At 45.1% G+C, this 13,953-nt stretch overlaps 1 protein-coding gene across 2 annotated transcripts in view; it reads right to left on the minus strand.

Moving 5' to 3' along the window:
• The window catches only part of SLC45A3 (solute carrier family 45 member 3), an 84,993-nt gene extending 82,298 nt beyond the window's left edge, over nt 1-2,695 (minus strand). For both annotated transcript variants that reach the window (XM_063955149.1, XM_063955148.1), the window contains exon 1: nt 2,542-2,695. The gene's annotated coding sequence lies outside the window, so the exon portion shown is untranslated. The remainder of the gene's footprint in view (nt 1-2,541) is intronic.
• Between the last annotated feature and the right edge of the window lie 11,258 nt (nt 2,696-13,953).

The raw sequence follows: 13,953 nt of genomic DNA on the forward strand, positions 1-13,953 counted from the left end.
GACAATGTTTAGGTCGACCACTATAGGTCGACAGTCACTAGGTTGACATGGTCAGAAGGTCGACATGTTCTAGGTCGACAGGTCAAAAGGTCGACATGAGTTTTTAGAAAAAAAACTTTTTTTTACTTTTTCATACTTAACGATCCACGTGGACTACAATTGGAACGGTAATCTGTGCTGAGCGAAGCGGTAGCGGAGTGAGGCACCTTGCCTGAAGCTCGCGAGCCATGCGAGGGGGCATTAAAAATGCATGCCGACCTTTTGACCTGTCGACCTAGAACATGTCGACCTTCTGACCCTGTCGACCTAGTGACTGTAGACCTAAACATTGTCGACCTAGACACTGTCGATCTAATGATCCACACCCGTCTGAAAGGGGTAGTAATGACTTCATCAACTCCAATTATTTTTCACTCAGGATTTAGGATGGTATTTATCAAAGCTTTGAAAGAGATAAAATTGTGATAAAGTACCAACCAATCAGCTTCTAACAGCCTGTAAAATGGTAAAAAGACTGGCTTGTACTTTATCTGTAACAATTTTATCTCTCTCTGAGCTTCAATTAATACTCCCCTTAGTAAATATACTGGAGAGATAAAACGTACAATATACCATACCATATAACATAACAAAAACTACAGACTGCTATTCATTCTTCAACATGAAAGAACGTATCACAAAAAAAAAAAAAAAAAAATGTGCTACTTGAATGCATTTGTTGCAATGAAACACAAAGGTTCACGGAATCTGCAAGAATATCAGTCAGTTTGGGGAGCAGGTAATAAAAGCACACTTCCCAAGCTGATACTTACAGATGCATACTCCTACACTTACATGAACATAATAACACAAGGATTTCATCATCACAAATCATTTCTCTGCTTCAAATCATACCCATTTTACTGTTATCTGCTACTAATTTATTTTTCTAACTCCTTGTGAGATTTCTGGAACATTTTCAATAAACCCTGAAATACATGTACCTTAAACAAAGCCACTTCCAAATAATAATCCAATAAATAATTTTGTCAATGTATTAGTAATAGTAGTCCAGAACAATCCAGTCTTATGTTTATAACCATCCTAAAGCGGGATACAGTCATTAGGTCAACACAACTTAGGTCGACAGTCATTAGGTCGACAAGTCGATAGGGTCACTAGGTCGACATGTACTAGGTCGACAGGTCAAAATGTCAACATGAGTTTTTCACTTTTTATTTCATTTTTTGGACTCTTTCATACTTAACGAACCATGTGGACTACAATTGGGAACAGTAACCTGTGCCGAGCGCAGCGAGGCACCTTGCTCGCCATTGCAAGGGGACACAGTGCACTAATTGGGGTTCCCAGTCACTCTACGAAGAAAACGACACCAAAAAGAGTAAAAAAAACCCACCAAAATCTCATGTCGACATAGTACATGTCAACCTAATGACCCTGTCAACCAATAGTGGTCGACCTAATGACTGTTGACCTAAATTGTGTCGACCCAACCACCCATACCCCCTAAAGCTAAATACCTACTACAATCAAAAAACACATGATCATTTCACATTATCACTCACCATGTGACATCCACTATGATCTAATGAAGGTAATTTTATATGTGGTCCTTGTGGTGGCAAGAATAGGTTAAGTTGGGAACACGGAAGTTAAGTCTCCAGGAGGCGGAAAAAATGACAAAACAGCATCCTAACTATTCATTTAATGTGAGTCACAGTTCTCATCCTGGAAGATGAGAGAGAAAGGGTGCACTCCTGCAGTAAAAAATAAGAATAGTGGGGAACAGAAAATAGTGTCCCCATATCGTGGGTTTGGCAGATTTAGATACAGCAGCTGGTACAGTGCATGTACTATACTTTAAAAGTCAGTCTGTCGCAGGTTTGAAGCACAACAGCTTGCTACAATCACCATGTGATGCTGAGAGAGCATGTCATGTGTGACTGCTATTAGTCATTTCAAATGGAATAAGTAAGAAGCGCCTGCTTATGTTACCAGCTGCGCTCTTTACGGGTATGACCATGTCGACCTAGTGACCCTGTCGACCAATAGTGGTCGACCTAATGCCTGTGAACCTAAAGACCGTATCCCCGCTTTACATACACTCACACATTTGTAATAGCAGAAATAAGAAACAACTGAACTACAGCAAACAAACTTCAATCAGGGAACAAATGCCTGTATGACAAGGAAGGGTTAAACGGCTTTTTATTAGCAAACACACAGAGCTGTGATTGTTTTGTATCAGGGGAAATACTGTACTCTCATGCCCCTCCTTTGTGTAAAGTGAAGGGGGAGACTGTAAGATGGGCAGGGGTATTTTACACTTGCTCTGTGTGTTTCCCCAGCACCCCGCAGATCGGAGCTTCCCGGACAATTGGCAGCGGTACATTAGGAGGATCCCTGCCGGGAGCTGCACAAAGTAGCCTGGCACAGTGTATGCAGGAAAGTTCTGTGTGTATTGTGCAGCAGCATCTGCGGGGAGAGAGCGATGCGCTCAGCACACGGTGACGGATGGAACATGTATGGGCAATGGCTCACCTGGGGTCCAGGCTGTCCGCCCACTGTATCACCTTCCTCCAGCCAGGTGTCCTAGCGACAGCCGCCCTACCCGGCTCCCACTAAGCTGCTGCTGTTGCTGTATCTGTACATCTCGGAGTGTAACGCATGCGCGGTGCGTGGCAGGGAGGGTTACTGAGACCTGTGCGGGGAGGTGTGTCAGTCACAGTCAGTGCGACAGTAAATCAGCGCTGTCACTACTCATTACTCTCTAGCTTAGGCACAGGCAGCCTGCAAACAGGGCGCTTTGAAAATAAGGAATAATTAGGTTGAGCTAATGGGACCCTGTAGTAGTGTAGCAGTGTCTGGTGGTGACCCTCCTACAGCAAGCTTGAGCAGCCTGTTCCGCTACAGCTATGGCATAACTGCCACCTGTACGGGTGAGGGGGTCACACACGAACATTGGTGGTCATTCCGAGTTGTTCGCTCGTTGCCGATTTTCGCTATATTGTGATTAGTCGCTTACTGCTCATGCGCTAGGATCACAGAGCGCATGCGGTTAGTTATTTTACACAAAAGTTAGGTATTTTACTCACGGCATAACGAGGATTTTTCATCGTTCTGGTGATCGGAGTGAGATTGACAGGAAGTGGGTGTTTCTGGGCGGAAACTGGCCGTTTTACGGGCGTGTGCGGAAAAACGCTGCCGTTTCTGGGAATAAGGCGGGAGTGGCTGGAGAAACGGGGGAGTGTCTGGGCGAACGCTGGGTGTGTTTGTGACGTCAAACCAGGAACGAAACTGACTGAACTGATCGCAATGGCTGAGTAAGTCTGGAGCTACTCAGAAACTGCTAAGAAATTTCTATTCGCAATTCTGCGAATCTTTCTTTCGCAATTCTGCTAAGCTAAGATTCACTCCCGGAGGGCGGCGGCTTAGCGCGTGCAATGCTGCTAAAAGCAGCTAGCGAGCGAACAACTCGGAATGAGGGCCATAACCCGCCTCCCCCACAATACATGAGGAGAGCAGCAAAGTGGGACTGTGTGCGCTGCCTGTATATGGCCGGTGCGGGCAGCCGGGGACACGTTGCCCTGTGTACTAGTATTGCGCAGACTTCTTATGAGTTCGCAGACTTCTAAACAGTGTGGAGCAGCAGAGACAACACTGTGCCTGGCTGCACTGATGCTTTGCACCCGCTACCAGCACACGCTCTACAATATTCCCCCTTATGTTCTACAAGCTCAGCAGATGACAGACGAGGCAACCTCTTACACATGGTATGGGCTACAGAGAGGGGACATATAGGCCTACTATAAATAAATCTATACACACACATATATATATATATATATAATGGTGAATGGGATCTCTCATCATATATGTGACGCTGGGGAGAGCTGGTATAGACGGCGTGACAGTGTAGGGTGTGTAAGTGACACACGGGCGTGCCCTATGTACAGGCAGCAACTGGACAAACCTGTCACAAGAACTTGTCATAAAAGTTAATGGTTGTCACTCCGTGGGATGAGAGATTGTTAGTAACACGAAGTCAGTATAGTTAATGTATAGGCAAGCACTGTATGTTTGTTCACTGTGCTTCATTGTAAACCAGTACTAATAACGCTGTGCCTCAATCTATATATTACTATTTATGTAGCTGTGACGTACTTACTAACATCTCTACAGATTATTGCAGGTTGTATAATGCAGAAGTTCTTTCATAACACCAAACATTTGTTTCCTGCTCAGCAGTGCCGTAACTAGACATTTTAGCGCTGTGTACTAGAAACGGCATCGGCGCCCCCCCCCCCCGCCAAGCAAAATCAGGGGCAGTGCGCGCCTACGGCGCGCACCAAAACTATGGGGGCGTGGCTTCATTGGGAAGGGGTGTGGCCACAAAATAATACCAATTCATATATAACGGTGCACAGTACAGGTAGAGCCCCCTTTACACCTTACGGCGGACAGAATCCCCTTTTTACACATTACGGTAGACAGCGTCCACCTTTTACACATTACGGCAGACAGCGTCCACCTTTTACACATTACGGCAGACAGCATCCCCTTTTTACACATTACGGCAGACAGCATCCCCTTTTTACACATTACTGCAGACAGATTCCCCTTTTTACACATTACGGCAGACAGCGTCCCCTTTTTACACATTACTGCAGACAGATTCCCCTTTTTACACATTACGGCAGACAGCGTCCCCTTTTTTACACATTACGGCAGACAGCGTCCCCTTTTTTACACATTACGGCAGACAGCGTACCCTTTTTACACATTACTGCAGACAGATTCCCCTTTTTACACATTACGGTAGATAGAGTCCCCTTTTTTACACATTACGGCAGACAGCATCCCCTTTTTACACATAACGGCAGACAGCGTCCCCTTTTTTACAGATAACAGCAGACAGCGTTCCCATTTTACACATTACAGCAGAAAGCGCCCCCTTTTTACACATTACGGCAGAAAGCATCCCCCTTTTTACACATTACGGCAGACAGCATCCCCTTTTTTACACATTACAGCAGACAGCATCCCCTTTTTACACATAACGGCAGACAGCGTTCCCCTTTTTACACATTACGGCAGATGTTCAAAGCAGTGTCGGGATACCGACTGCTGGGATCCTGACCTGATCCCATACACATATACACACACATACTATATATATATATATATATATATATATACACACACACACACATACTATATATATATATATATATATATATATATATACACACACACTATATATATATATATATATATATATATATATACTGCAGAAGCAGGCGGCACTCTCGGCATTTGAAATAAAGACAGACAAGCAAGTCTGATGTTCAACGTTTCAATGTCAAAGCGGCATTTTCGTCAGGATAAAATAACAGAAAGTACTACTCACCCATTTATCTCCGTCTGGTGGTCCATGGCGCCAGCGGCCCGTCACGTCCCGCTCCGTCCAACAGTGACGTCATCACGAGGTGCCGGCTTCGGCGTCAGGGAGCACCCGGACCGGAGCACACTAAAAAAATCACCTGAAATGTGCAAACATAAAGACAGTGTTATCTACACAGCACACCACGGGCGTTACATGTAACAGTTTTTCAAACAATGTTAAATGTATCTAAATGAATGGTAACATGAAAAGCTACACCATAAACTTTCACAGTGGCTAATACTATAAGCCCATGATTATGTCTAGAGAGCTGAAAAAGGTCCAAACTATGTCGGCAATTAATACACATGTACTTAAAAAACAAGCTAATTAAAGCTATTGTGAGGCATTACACAAGGGCCCTCATTCCGAGTTATTCGCTCGCAAGCTGTTTTTAGCAGCTTTACACACGCTATGCCGCCGCCTACTGGGAGTGAATCTTAGCATCTTAAAATTGCGAACGAAAGATTCTCAAAATTGCGATTACACACCTCTTAGCAGTTTCTGAGTAGCTTCAACCTTACTCGGCATCTGCGATCAGTTCAGTGCTTGTCGTTCCTGGTTTGACGCCATAAACACACCCAGCGTTCGCCCAGACACTCCTCCGTTTCTCCAGCCACTCCCGCGTTTTTCCCAGAAACGGTAGCGTTTTTTCACACACTCCCATAAAACGGCCAGTTTCCGCCCAGAAACACCCACTTCCTGTCAATCACATTACGATCCCCAGAACGAAGAAAAAACCGTGAGTAAAATTCCTAACTGCATAGCAAATTTACTTGGCGCAGTCGCTGTGCGAACATTGCGCATGCGCACTAAGCGGAAAATCGCTGCGATGCGAAGAAATTTACCGAGCGAACAACTCGGAATGACCTCCAATGTGCGTCCCCCTACTTAGTTATAGATGAATGGTCGACTATATAAAGGCTGATAAGCCCATTTGTTCATTTAACCCGTGAGGGGACAATGTATCTAGTACAAATATCCACTTGGCCTCTGCTTTAAGCAATAATTGAGCACGATCCCCCCCTCGTTTGAGCGGGGGAATGTGATCAATTATGCGATATCGTAAGGCAGCTACTGAGTGTTTGGCATGCAAAAAATGCCTTGCAACTGGTTGATCACTTCGACCTGAAGTAACTGCTGCTTTAATGGAGGCCCGGGATCGTGCTCAATTATTATATAGTCGACCATTCATCTATAAGTTGAAAAACTGTTACATATAACGCCTGTGGTGTGCTGTGTAGATAACACTGTCTTTATGTTTGCACATTTCAGGTGATTTTTTAGTGTGCTCCAGTCCGGGTGCTCCCTGACGCCGAAGCCGGCACCTCGTGATGACGTCACTGTTGGACGGAGCGGGACGCGACGGGCCGCTGGCGCCATGGACCACCAGACGGAGATAAATGGGTGAGTAGTACTTTCTGTTATTTTATCCTGACGAAAATGCCGCTTTGACATTGAAACGTTGAACATCAGACTTGCTTGTCTGTCTTTATTTCAAACGCCGAGAGTGCCGCCTGTTTCTGCAGTATGTACCATTGGACACAGCGCAGCTGTTACCATAAGGAGGGCACCGGCAATACTATCTGATTTCACTTACCTTAGGGATTTGGGAGTGCCGTGGACTTTGTGCTTTTATATATATATATATATATATATATATATATATATACATATACACACACACACACACACACACACACACACAATACTCACAGAGCACCGTCCAGCACAGACTCCACACGTTGCCAGGGAATTTCTCCTTCCAGCCTTCGTGCTCAGCCAGTCACTGAGCCGCAGGCTGGAGAATGACTTCCTCCCATTGGGAGGATGAGACGTCACTCAGCATGCTCTGCAGCGCCAGCGGCTGCAAAGAGCATGATGGCGGGGCCGGGCTGTCAGTGAGGAGGGAAGGGCAGTGCCGCGCATTTCACTGCCGTGGATCGGATCGCGTTACAGATCCGATCTCCGGCGGGTGGTGGGAGCCCTTTTCTGACAGCCGGCTCTGGGGGAAATCTGCGCTCTAACTAGGTGTGCGCTGTGGGCAATGCCCCTTCGGCACACACCTAGTTACGGCGCTGCTGCTCAGACATACAGTATATACATATGAGGCAGAAATACATTGTTTTTCTTAGTATTCATGTGCAGTGGAGGTAAGTATTCTGAGGGACCCAATTAACAATGATTCTTAGCATAGGTGCCAATTTATGTTTTTCCTGGTGGGTGCTCTGCTGGAGGTGGCAGCCAGCGGGAATAAACGGGCGGGCGTGGCAGTGAATAATGCCACACATTGTAATGCCCATTACACATTATGCGACACACTGTAATGCCCATTACACATTATGCAACACATCGTAATGCCTATTACACGGGTGTACTATGTTTTACTGACAATCGGGATCCCGGTGCCCAGCATACTTGCCACGATGCGCTCGCCACCCTGCGGGCACGGTGGCACGATTTATTCTCCCTCCAGGGGTGCCCTGGATAGCCCAAGAGGGAGAATAGTTGTCGGTATGCCGGCTGAAGGGATCCTGGCGCCGGTATGCTGAGCGCCGGGATCCCATCTGCTGGCATATGAAATGCCTCCCCTATTACACATTATGCCACAACGTAATTCCCATCACACGCTATGCAACACACCGTAATGCCCATTACGCAATGTGCCACTCACCGTAATGCCTATTACACATTATGCCACACACAGTAATGTCTGTTATACGTTATGCTACGCATCGTAACACCCATTATGCATTATGCCACACAGTGTAACGCCAATTACATATTATGCCACACACAGTTATGGCCCTGACACCATTTTTTTCCCACACACAATAATGTCCCTTACAAATTATGCCACACAGTAAGGCTTCTAATTACTTTTAAATTACCTACCTGTTGTCAGGGGTCTCATGCTCATTGCCAAGGGTTTTATGGACGTTATCAGGGGTTTCATGCTCTGGGTTCCATGCTCACAGGGGTCTCATGCGTGTTGTCAGGGGTCTCCTGCACGTTGCCAGGGGTCCCCTATGCATTGCCAGGGGTTTCATGTGCATTGCCAGGGGCTTCATGTGCATTGCCAGGTGTTTCATGTGCGTTTCCAGGGGTCTTCTGCTTGCTTGCTGCCAGGGGCTTCCTGCATGTTTTCAGGGGTCTGGCTGCTGCCCCAGTAAAGTTTGGGAGGCATCAGTAAGTATACCGCTAGCCCCCGTGGTGGATTGAGACGTGCTGTGGGCTGCGGAAGCTCTTCCGTCCATTGCAGTGTAAAAATACCCTCTTAAAATGCCTGCCGCCAAGGAGACAGGCGCTAGAGGTCAAATGTGACATCTATCGTCTGTCTCCTCCTTGGCTGCGGCCATTTATCAATGAGTGATAAACCTCGTTGTGGATGATAAAACTTGTTGTGAATGGTAAATGGTGCTGCAGCCAATCAGCTCCCAACTATCATTTTCAAACGCATGACAGGAGCTGAACACTTGACAGGAGCTTATTGGCTGGAGCACCATTTATCATCCACAACAAGTTTTATCACTCGTTAATAAATGAGCCCCTTAGTTTAGTATTGCAGTGGTACTAATGAATATGCCTGTAAACATTACTTCCCTGTTCTTGGCGGCATCCTCTACTCGTTTGTGTCATGCGCATCCAAGATGGCCAGTCCACACATGCCACTTTCACACGATGAGGACCCGGCAGTACCTGGAAGACTTACCTAAAGCCGGAAAGGCTGTTACTGGGTCCCCATTGCCAGAACCATATAGGTATACCCAAGGTTAGCAAGGTTATTGCTGTTTTGTTATTTAAGAGGCCATAACCCATTTAGTGCGTGCTTGAGTCTTGTTAAATGGTGCCCTAAATTCTGTACATCAGGAAGAAAAAAGTAATAGTGTGCCTGCAGTCAGGATAAGCTAACACTTCCTGGCCTGATACTGTTTCTCATTGTCTACCCTGCAGGAATATATTAATAAATGCACTTATTATTCTAGAACCCTATCATTACAGAGGTTTTCCAAATGTACATGACATTAAATTATTGGCTTGTACATGTTCTGCATTTTTACTAAACACATTTATTTTCTTTGTAACCTCCTTATATACACACACACCCACACACACACACACACACACACACACACGCACACACACACACACACTTACCCCCACATTCCTGTCATCATTTATTGTTTATTTTGTTACTCTAGGATATAACTATATGAAATGCAGAAAGCAATGTGATGAAAATAAATTTGCATAGAAAATAAAACAAGTTTTTCTGTGCTTGAGGTATCTGTCTTGTGATATAAGTGCATTTACAAAAGAGAAAAGATACATAATGAAGCCAATAAATGAAAGCGACATGAAGGTGAAATACCCCTGTAAGAACTTTCTATGATTTTGCCCCCTTTTCGTACTGCAGACAGTAGAACATGTGCAGCCAGAGGGTACAGTTCTTACCAACATAACTTGTGCTCTCTACCACCTGATCTTTTATAAGAAACCTAGATGTTCACCCTGTCATTAGAAGGGATTATAGTGCTCTCATTACATGCAAAATCATCATTTTGTGTCAGGATGTAGCAAAATCTATATTTGCTTTTTATAGGCTAAATATAATTTCAACCAGAATATTTTAAACTAGTTCTCTCTTTTTTGTTTTTGAATACTAAAACAACAGGAAAAACAGGAAAAACCCTTCAGAATTAAACAAATATGATTTCATGTCAATGCTTTATCTTTGGGTGGGTATAATGCTATGCAATGCAATTTACTTTGCATTTTACATTCCATGTCCCTGTCTTCTAACACCTTTGCTGCTGAGGGGTTTTCTCATCCTTGGACTGAGGTCATTTTTCACATTTGCTGTCATCATATTCCAACATCAAACTCAATGATTTTTTTTCTTATAGGGTTCCAACAGATATTTTTTTTTTAGAAGAATTGTTCAGAAAATACCATTAGTCTTTTCTCTGGCAGGGTCCACAGGATAACATTAGGTTATGATGAATCGACAGCGGATTTGCACCAATCGGTCAAAGCATTTCGGCCTCCCAGCATGCAACGGGTCCGTCCATATATCCCCGCCTCCTGGCTCAGGCAAATCAGTTTTTTGTTTGATGCGACAGAAGCCGGACCATGGTCAGAGGGCTACTAGTTTTTAGCAGCCATAAGCTTTCTTATTTTATTTTTATAGCCTTACTATTTTTTCTTGCGTGATCGTTCTAAAAAGGGTCTTATACGTACCTTAGAAAGAGTCGCTCCAACAACTCTCCGCTGGGTTGCGACAATGCTTACCCACGAGTACAGTGCTGTTTCGGCGGGCGTCTGTGTCGGTTATACTAGCAGGTTCAGCAGACGTTACCAGGCTGTGGCTGGAGCATGGGGAGAAAGTAAAGCATTGGTTCAGCTTAGAAGGGGAATATGGACACAGCCGCACTGCTTTGGGAGGAGACTACCAAACAGTCGCTGCCACCTTGGGTGCACCAGCGCTAGGTCTTGGGCATCAGAGACACCAGGAATAGTATGAGGCCACGATCCCTAGGGTTGATGTCAGCAGTGGGGAGTCAGACGCTCCCCTCGGTTCATGACCAGTTTCCTACGAGTCTCCCGCCATGAACTGTTTCCTGCTTCCATCTCAGACGCTGTACACAAAGGGGACCCAGTCGCAGCATAGGCGGCTGTGTGACGGGTGCGTCTGTGTTCACTATAGGTTCATGGAGCGGCAGTGTACACTAGTAGTTTCTGGATCCACTCAACATTCGCAAACGTATTGATCGGTCCTGGAAGCGAGGTGAGTCTCCCTGTATCCAACTCAACTGAGTACGGGTAATACAGCACTAAGTATCTACCTTTTTGAGTGCGAATAGCTAGACAAGTGCCTATTGCATATGAGTCTGTATACTTTTACTGTTGTTTCTTTCGCTATGCATCTGAATACGGTAGATCTGTTTAGACATGATTCAGTAATATGTTCTACATACTTGAAATGTAGTTGTAGTTGATAATGTGCTCAAATTGCTTATTATACTAATGTATAACATGTGACTGACTGCTAGTGTGATTGCTGACTTTACTATATATTCTGTCAGTTTTTTTCTATTCCGATCCTCAATGCTGGTGCATGGGTAGGGTTGGATTGTAGGTCACTTTAAAAAGCTTAAAGTGATTACAGTCACAAATTGTGTAGTACACTGTGGAAGTGTTGATTATTTATCATGTCTAAGAGCAGCAAAGGTGAGGAAGATACACTCACAGCAACACCAACACTCATATAATGTTTGTCTAACAAAGCTGTGTTAACCTCTCAAGATCTGGTTCAGGATGGTTTGTGTGCAAAGTATTTTAGCTTTCACCAGGGTCTCTTGAAAAATACAAGGCAGGTTCAGGTGCATGTTGATCCACCTTGGGCTATGTTTGCACAGACATTATCCAGTATAGCTGAGCGGATAATTCCGCCAACTCCTGTACCAGGGAGAGGATAACACGATTAACCCTTACATGCAGCTTCCCACCTGCGGTTTATCACTTCCAGTAGCAGCCTCTCAAAAGAAACAGGCTGATAAGCCAGTGGTTAGTAAATCTTCATCCTCACAGGCTACGCATGATTCGGATGAGGGTTCATCGGAGGATGAAAGCTCAATAAATTCTACTTCGGCATACGACGAGGAGGAGGAAGGTCTCAGCTCAGTGGATATAGCTGAATTAATTAAAGCAATGAAAGCCATTCTATCCTTAGAGGATTCAGCAGAGCCTGTGTTAAAAACCAAGGCACCTGTGTGTAAATGTCCCAAAACAGTTAAGACTGAGTTTCCAGGGTCAGATCAGCTGATGGAAATCATGGAAGAAGTTTAGAATTCCTAAGAAATGGATGTCAGGAATCGGCGTTCAGCAGCATCTCACTTACCAGAGCGCTGTTGTGCAGGCCTCCGAAGGTCACGGCCCCAGTCACGGCTGCATGAATGCACTTTCCGCGAGCGTGATGTTCAAGTGTCACTAAGCAACCCTGAACCGCATCCAGTGTGTGCCCCGCTGCGTGCCGGTGTCTGTCTAGCATGGGCGCTGCCATGACACCTGCACTCAGCTGATCCAGACATCCAATCCTGCAAGGTGTTTGCACGCAGAGCCCAGCAACCAATCACCGCAGAGCAAGGGGTATAAGTTCCAGTCCGTGGCTCAGTCTCATCGCCTCGGACAACCAGTCACACTCAATGTACAAGTTCTCCTGGTTCTTGTGTTCCTGTGTTCCTGTTTCCAGCGATTTCCCTGTTGTCATTTCGTCATTTCATCTTCAGTTTTCCAGCCACAGTCTGCCACAACAACTTGCAGTAAGAGACTTTCTCCAGGTGTTTTCTCATTTCTCAGCCTGTGCACCTAATTACCAGCATTCAACACTGTGCATTGCATTCAGCACTTAACAACTTGCTGTGTTAGAGCTGTCTCCTGCTTGGGCCTTGATTGGCTTAAAGAACATGTGCTTTTACAGAGACTGTGTGCTTCTGTTGCCATCTATTATATACCGGAGTTCTGTTTGCTTCATTATTGCCATTTCCGTTTATACCATGCTTCAAGTTCATCTTCATTATTCATTTGTTATCAGTGACTTTTTGAATATTCATTCCATCAGATTAAGTTATCATTTATTACTCCTATCATCAGTTATACCAGTTACCAGTCATACTCCATTCCTGTTGTTGCTGACTTCCAAGTCCATTATCAAATTGTTTTCATTCATCTGTTTGTTCAGTTGCTGTGTGACCCCTGTGTGACAATAAATATCAAGCGCACATGCGCAGGACTTTTCTTCTGCCTCCTCGTTTCATCTATCACACCTACACTGACCCACTAGTGCCCCCTCCAGGGACAGACAAAACTACAGACCTGACAGTTTGTCCGAGGTCCATGGACCGGATGGTGGTCAGAGTGTGAGGTATGGGGCACTCCAAAGTTTGGTGTCATGACTGGATGGTCAAGAGTCTGCACAACAGCAGATTATACAATTTCTACAAGGGATGTCTTCCTGACTGGACACTCTACAACAGTCCTTCTCAAATCCTGTCCCTCCAGCTCCATCTTCAGTTTCAGTTCCAGTTTCCAGTTCCTCAGCTTCCAGTTCTCCAGCTGCTCCTGTTTCAACATCTCGCATTCATCTTTTTTACACCAAGCAAATTTGATGGTAATCCTAGCATGTGTCGTGGGTTTCTGAACCAATGTGAAGTCCACTTTGAGTTGCTGCCGCAGAACTTTCCAACACCCAGGGCAAAGGTCGCATATATTGTGTCCCTTTTGTCCGGCTCCACCTTGAACTGGGTCTCCCCGCTGTGGGAGCGAGCAGACGCTCTTCTGAATAACTACACAGATTTTTTTGCTGCATTCCAACGCATCTTTGATGAACCTGGGAGTACAACCTTCGTTTCTTCAGATCTCCTTCAGATTCGCCAGGGGACACGTACTGTGGGACAATATTTAATCCTGTTCCAGATATTGGCATCAGCAGTGAAGTGGAATAATCAGGC

The sequence above is a fragment of the Pseudophryne corroboree genome, chromosome 2, assembly GCF_028390025.1.
Source record: "Pseudophryne corroboree isolate aPseCor3 chromosome 2, aPseCor3.hap2, whole genome shotgun sequence".
In the NCBI taxonomy this organism is placed as follows: domain Eukaryota; kingdom Metazoa; phylum Chordata; class Amphibia; order Anura; family Myobatrachidae; genus Pseudophryne; species Pseudophryne corroboree.